General features: G+C 37.5%; 1 non-coding gene across 1 annotated transcript; it reads left to right on the plus strand.

Moving 5' to 3' along the window:
* Positions 1-1,158: 1,158 nt before the first annotated feature.
* On the plus strand, positions 1,159-1,340 carry LOC132016938 (U2 spliceosomal RNA). Its single transcript, XR_009404062.1, has one exon. It is a non-coding gene; the product is annotated as a U2 spliceosomal RNA (small nuclear RNA).
* The last annotated feature ends 5,893 nt before the right edge of the window (positions 1,341-7,233 follow it).

Below are 7,233 nucleotides of genomic sequence, written 5' to 3' on the forward strand. Positions count from 1 at the left end.
GATTTAATGATTCATTTTAGTGATAAACATATATGCCTTATTTTATTTAATGATAAGAATATAACCTAAGACTTTGTTCTTATGTAGAGCAGAGATGTGGAGATAAAATGACTGGCTCAGCGTCTTCAGCAGGATGTTTCATGTGACTGAAATTAAAATGCAAAATGACCTACATAAATTCAATGCTTAGTGAGGGAATTGGTTATTTTTTAAAAGTTTCTGAACATTAAGAAAAGACATAGGAGCCAAAATAAAGTCAAAAGAAATAAACCAGAGAGTTTTCCAAAATCTAACTGAAGTATGGGTGTGGTTGAATATGAGTGTAGCTACATACTTAATGGAATTCTTGGTTTTCTTTTATATTCTATATTTCAGAGCCTTCACGTTTGTTTGCAATATTTTATCATTGCATGAGGACTTTATTTCATGTGGATGAGAGGCTGGTTTTCTTTCAATAATCCCTATGTTGAAACATCTTTCTGTATAATCAAGGGTACTTACACACACACACACACACACACATGCATATATAATTTATTTTTGAGTTACGGTCTTTAGTCAACATGGCTTGATTTATACTTGGGTTTTATAGTTAATGTTCCCTGCATGTTAAGCAATTGCTAAACACAGAATTCTGGTTATGGATTTGCTTTTCTCCACCATACAACATCATGGAATGTATATATTCATGATACCACCTGTCTCTCTTGCCACACTACTGGCTTTTATTTGAAGTCACTTGTATTTGGCAGAGGACTCAAAGTTGTGATCGATAAGTTGGAAATAGGAATTAATAGAAACTGAGAAGGAAAAATATGAGGACAAATTTGGATAAAGTGGAAGACTCATTTTATCTTGGGAGAATGGAGGAGGAAGGTTCTTGTAATGATGCGGAAAAATCAGGAGGTGAAAGGGTGAAGTACACTATTCACTTCTCCACCAGGTGTCCACAGCGTATGGCCATCAAAGAGTATGACTTTGACAGGTAAGGACAGTGACTGAGACAGCTTCGTGGAGGGTCAAGAAGGCTCGGACAGGACTCATATCTGACATGCCCATGAAAGCATACTCTGTTAGAAAGAACCAGATCGATAGCAACATTGGGCAAGACACTGTGTGACTGGAGATCCTACCTGAGATCTATAGTGATCCTACCTGATCGCTTCTCGGCCTTTTGGCTAAGATCAAGTGTAGAGATCCTACCTGAGAGTAGAACAAGGTAAAGAAAGAAAGGTGGGAGAGAGAAAGATTACTTTTGGAGATGCCACTGTATCCAGCTGGGATTAATAAATGATACAGACATTTTTTTCCTAACATAGACAGGGAAAAAGAAAAGCATGGGACAAGATTTTGTAGATAAAAGGAAGTCAAATATTTACTTTTAGCTTACTTATTGATTATATTTATTGCTCTATTTTCTGTTTGTTTGTATCCCCACTACCCTAAAGCTCCCTTAAAAACACCTTTCGCTTCTTGGAGGTATCAGCTAGAACAAACTCTCACTTCCGGATTTGGGAAAGTGGGAAGAGTATTGGCAGGAAAGATAGAATCTGACTATTCCTTCCACGCTTGTGGTCATTGACCGGACTCATTTAAAATCCATGACCACAAGCGTGGAAAGAATAGTCAGATTCTATCTTTCCTGCCAATACTCTTCCCACTTTCCCAAATCAGGAAGTGAGAGTTTGTTCTTCAACTTTGTTCTTTTTTTTTTTTTTTTTTTTTTATTTTTATTTATCAGAGAGAGAGAGAGAGAGAGCGAGCAAGCACAGGCAGACAGAATGGCAGGCAGAGGCAGAGGGAGAAGCAGGCTCCCTGCGGAGCAAGGAGCCCGATGTGGGACTCGATCCCAAGATGCTGGGATCATGACCTGAGCCGAAGGCAGCTGCTTAACCAACTGAGCCACCCAGGCGTCCCTCAACTTTGTTCTTAATTTTTAAGATTGTCTGGAATATTCTGGGATCCTTGCATTTCAATATCAGTTTTAGGATCAGATATCAGTTAAGATTTTGATAGGGATTACATTAAATCTGCAGATAAGTGTGGGGAGTGTTGCCAATCTCCTAACAATATTAAGTGTTCTGATCCCTGAACACAGGTTGTCTTTATATTTACTTAGGTGTTCTTTCATTTCTTTCAACAATGTTTTGGAGTTTTCTGACTGTAAAGCTTTGCACTTCCTTTGTTAAATTTATTCCCAAGTATTTCATTCTTTTTAATATTATTATAAATGGTATTGTTTCTTTAATTTTAGTTTTGGACTGTTTATTGCAAGGAAATAAAAATATAATTGGTTTTGTATATTGATCTTGTATTCTGCAACCTGTTGAACTTCTTTGTTAGTTCTAATAGTTTCTTATTTTAATGGTTTCCTTAGGATTTTCTATATAGAAGATTGTCTGCATCTGCAAACAAAAATAGTTTTACTTTTTGCTTTTCAACCTGGATACTCTTTACTCCCTTTTCTTGCTTAATTGTCTTGGCTAGATTCTACAATACAATGTTGAATAGAGTAGTGAGATAAGACATTTCTGACCTGCTCTGGATCTAAATTGTTTCTTAAGTCTAATGAAGTCCTAGCTCTTTGTTCTTTCAGGTAATCTAACTACACCTCCATAAAATGCTCATTTGAGTTAGATGACCAATATTTTAGATTAAAAAAAAAAAATCTCTTACCTTTATATTGACAACAAAATCCTCAGAACCTGTAACTTCCCAAATCTTCATCAGGAAGAAATAGAAATTTTTAACATACCAATTACTAGCAAGGAAATGGAATCAGTAATCAAAAAACCCCAAATAAGCAAAAGTGCAGGACCAGACAACTTCCCAGGTGAATTGACCAAACATTGAAGGAAGAGGTAATACCTATTCTTCTCAAACTATTACAAAAAATAGAAGGGGAAGGAAATCTTTCAAATTCATTCTATGAGGCCAGCCCCGATAAAGAAACTAAAAAAAAGAAACAACAAAAAAAGAATGACAGGCCAGTATCTCCAATGAACACTGATGCAAAAATCCTCAACAAAATATTAGCAAACTAAACCCAACAATAAATTAAAAAATAGTTTGCCATAACCAAGTGGGATTTATTATCAGGGTGCAAAGCTGGTTTCATAATAATTCATCAATCAACAGAATACATCATATCAATAAGAGAAGGGATATGGGGAGGCTGGGTGGCTGAGGTGTTAAGCATCTACCTTCAGCTCAGGTTATGATCCCAGGGTCCTGGGATGGAGCCCCACATCAGGCTCCCTGCTCAGCAGGGAGTTGGCTTCTCCCTCTCATTCCACCCCTCCTTACCCCCCCTAGCTTTCAAATAAATAAGTAAAATATTTTTTAAGAAAGAGAAAGGATAAAAATAATATGACCATTTCAATAGATGAGAAAAAACATTTGACAAAGTATGACTTCATTCATGAACAAAAAAAAACCCTCAACAAAGTACCTTTGAGGGAATATACTTCAAAATAATAAAGGCCACATATGAAAAAAATTCACAGTTAACATCACACTCAATGGTAAAGAACTGAGATATTTTCCCCTAAGGTCAGGAATAAGACAAGAATGTGTACTTTCACCACTTTCATTCAACATAACTACATACATAACTAACTACAGCAAATCAGTCAAGAAGAGTAAATAAAAGGCATCCAAACTGGTAAGGAAAGGTAAAACTTCCACTATTTGCAAGTGACATGGTAATATATATAGAAAACCCTTAAGACTCCACCAAAAACTACTAGAACTGATAAATGAATTCAGTAAAGTTTCAGGACACAAAAATCAACACACAAAAATATGTTGTATTTCTATATACTAATAATAAAGTAGTAGAAAGAGAAAATAAGAAAACAATCCCATTTATAATTGCACCAGAAATAACAAAATACCTAGGAATAAACTTAACCAAGGAGATAAAAGACCTACACTCTGAAAACTATAACACACTGATGAAAGAAACAAAAGAAATGGAAAGATACTCTGTGCACATGGACTGGGAGAACAACTATTCTTAAAATGTCCATATTACACAAAGCAATCTATAGATTTAATGCAATATTTATCAAAATACCAACAGCATTTTTCACAGAACTAGAGCAAATAATCTTGCAGTTTGTATGAAACCACAAAAGACCCTAAGTACCCAAAGCAATATGGAAAAGGAGGAACAACGCTGGAGGTATCATAATCCCAGATTTCAAGATATAAAACAAAGTTATAGCAATCAAAACAGTATGGTAGCAACATACACATACACACAAAGATACAGATCAACGGAATAGCATGGAGAGCCGAGAAATAAACCCATGATTATACAGTCAATTAATCTATGACAAAACAGGTAAAAATACACAATGGGAAAAAGATGATCTCTTAAACAAATCATGTTAGGGAAACTGGGCAGCTAGATGCAAAAGAATCAAACAGGACCATAGACAAAAATAAACTCAAAATGGACTAAAAGCCTAAATGTGAGACTTGAAACCATAAAAATTCTAGCAGAGAGAACCAGCAGTAACTTCTGGCATTGGCCATAGCAACATTTTTCTAAGATACGTCTCCTGAGGCAAGGGAAATAAGAGCAAAAATAAACCGTTGGGACTATATCAAGATAAAAATCTTCTCCATAGCAAAGGAAACAGCCAACAAAACCAAAAGAAACTTACTGAATGGGAGAACATATTTGCAGATGATATATCCAATCAGGGGTTAGTATCTAAAATATATAAAGAATAGACCTAGGGAGTTAAGATGATGGAATAGTCAAGGGACCCTGAACTTGCCTCATCCTTTGAATACAGTTAGATGACATCCAACTGTTTTGAGCAACCAGGAAGATGATCTGAGGATTAAGAAAACAATCTGTAGAGTTGGAGGGAGAGAACGTGGCAGATGTGAAGTTTAGACCTATAAAATTGGGGGAAAGGTAAGCTGCACAGCTGCAAAGTTGAGGCTATACTTTTTGTGGAGCAAAGTCAGGGAGAGGAAGAAAGCGGGAGAGAGTGCATTGAGTAGGGACTGCACAATAACGCTGAGTGAGGAGATCCCCTGGGTTGCATTGGAAAAGATCTGTCACCTTCCCAGTATATGTTTGGAAGATCATATTTTGCCTCTTCAAGGACAAAAGGCCAGCCAGGAGCCATTGAGCAGTGCTCAAGAGCAGGGTCAGAGGAATGCATAGAGGGCAAAAACCTCTTAACTTTTCACTGTGAGCCACAAATGGCTTAAACCTCTGTGTGTGTGCAGAGCGGCTGCTTTTCTGTGGCAGAACTGAGGAGAAAGCAGAGACAGGAGCAGATTGCAGATAACCTGGCTATGCTTTTCCCTGTCTGCCACAATAAATTCAATAGATTCCCGTGACTGATTTTCTGGGAAAGAATGGACAGGGGACTGCGTTGTGTGCAGACTGCCAATAACCTGGTTCCAGCTTTTTGCTGAGTGTTACAATAAACTGTAGCCTCTGTGTGCACACTGTGAGACTGCTTTTCGGGGAAGGGATGGTGCTGGGCATTTCCTGAGCATCTCTTCCAGGGGACAAAAGTGGTCATGCACCTTACCAGGCCCTTTAAAACTTGGGAGTTTTGAATGCCAGCCACCGGCCAGATACAGGAGATCTGTGGCTCTGGGCATGCTGATGGCCCTGGGCACAGACAGGTTAAGGGCAGGGAATGCTGAAAGCCTGGGACACAGGAAATTGTTTGCTTTTCTAAGAGGGCCTCTGAATGGTGGCTAGGAGTTCCTGTAGTCAGACTACAGAGAGAAACACAGCACCTCCAGTGGAGGCTGGAGTCCCCTACACTAATGCTTGCCTTGATCTGGCAGGAGCATCTGTACAAGGGCAAGTCAGCTTGTGAGCCAGCCCAGCAGGCCTCTACCTCAGCAGACCAACACAGGCCCAGCCCCCACTTCTACCAAGTCTACTGATGAAATAATACTCCAAAACATAAGCTTCAGTGGAAACAGGACCAGGGTTGCTTCTTTTTTCCCCCTCTTTTTTCTTTATTTTAAAAATTTTTTATCTTTCTATTTCTTACATTTGATATTCTCTCTCTCTCTCTCTCTCTATCTATATATATATATAATATACACACACACACACACACACACATTCTTCTTTTCTCTCTCTCTTTTTTGGTATCAGGCTTATAACTTTTGTTTATTTGTTGGTTTGTTTCCTTCTCTTAACTTTTTGGACCAGGCTCCCCCCCGCCCTTTGATTCTTTCCCTTTTCTTTTTTTCTTCTTTCCTTTTTATTTTTAGAATCAGGCTTATAGTTTATTGTTTTTCTGTTTGCAGTTCTGTTCCTTTTCCTTTTCTCTTGCCTTGGATCAGGCTTTTTTATTTGTTTGTTTTTTGCTCTTTTCCTTTCTTTTTTCTTTTACAGGCTTATCTTGACAAACCAAGCATAACTATTAAAGGTCCAAACACTCCCTATTATAAACAAGGAGGAATTCTGTAGAGGAAGGACCAGTGGAAAAGAGTAGCTAAAACACAATAGCAAAGTATACACAGCATACACCAAAAATACTTCCTGAATTTTTGTTGTTGTTGTTGTTTCTTTCCACCTTTTTTTTTGTTGTTGTTCTGGGAAAAAATGATGAGACAGAGAAATTCACCACAAAAGAAAGAAGAGGAGGTAGTACTCACTGCCAGGGATTTAATAAATAAGAATATAAATAAGGTGTGTGAACTAGAATTTGAAACAATGATTATAAAGTTACTAGCTGGGCTTGAAAAAAGCATACAGAACACAAGAGAATCCCTTACTGTAGAAATAAAAGAACTAAAATTCAGTCCCGCAGGCTGGAATTAAATGCAATTACTGAGATGCAGTTCCAAATGTAGGCTTTAAAAACAAGGTTAATGAAACAGAAGAGAGTCAGTGATAGAGAAGATAAAATGATGGAAAATAAGGAAGCTGAAGAGAGTAAGAAAACTACTGGATCACAAAGGGAAACTAAGAGAACTCAGCTATTCCATAAAGTGAAATAATACCTGAATAATATGAGCCCCAAAAGATGGAGAAATGGAGAGAGGAGCAGAAGTTTTATTTGAACAAATTATAGCTGAGAATTTCCCTAATCTGGGGAAGGAAACAGGCATTAAAGTCCAGGAGACACAAAGAACCCCCTCAAAATCAATAAAAACAGGTCAACACCTTGACATATAATAGTAAAGCTTGCAGATTTCAAAGCTAAAGAGAAAATCCTGAAAGCAGTTCAGGAC

This window comes from Mustela nigripes, chromosome 4 (assembly GCF_022355385.1).
Source record: "Mustela nigripes isolate SB6536 chromosome 4, MUSNIG.SB6536, whole genome shotgun sequence".
In the NCBI taxonomy this organism is placed as follows: domain Eukaryota; kingdom Metazoa; phylum Chordata; class Mammalia; order Carnivora; family Mustelidae; genus Mustela; species Mustela nigripes.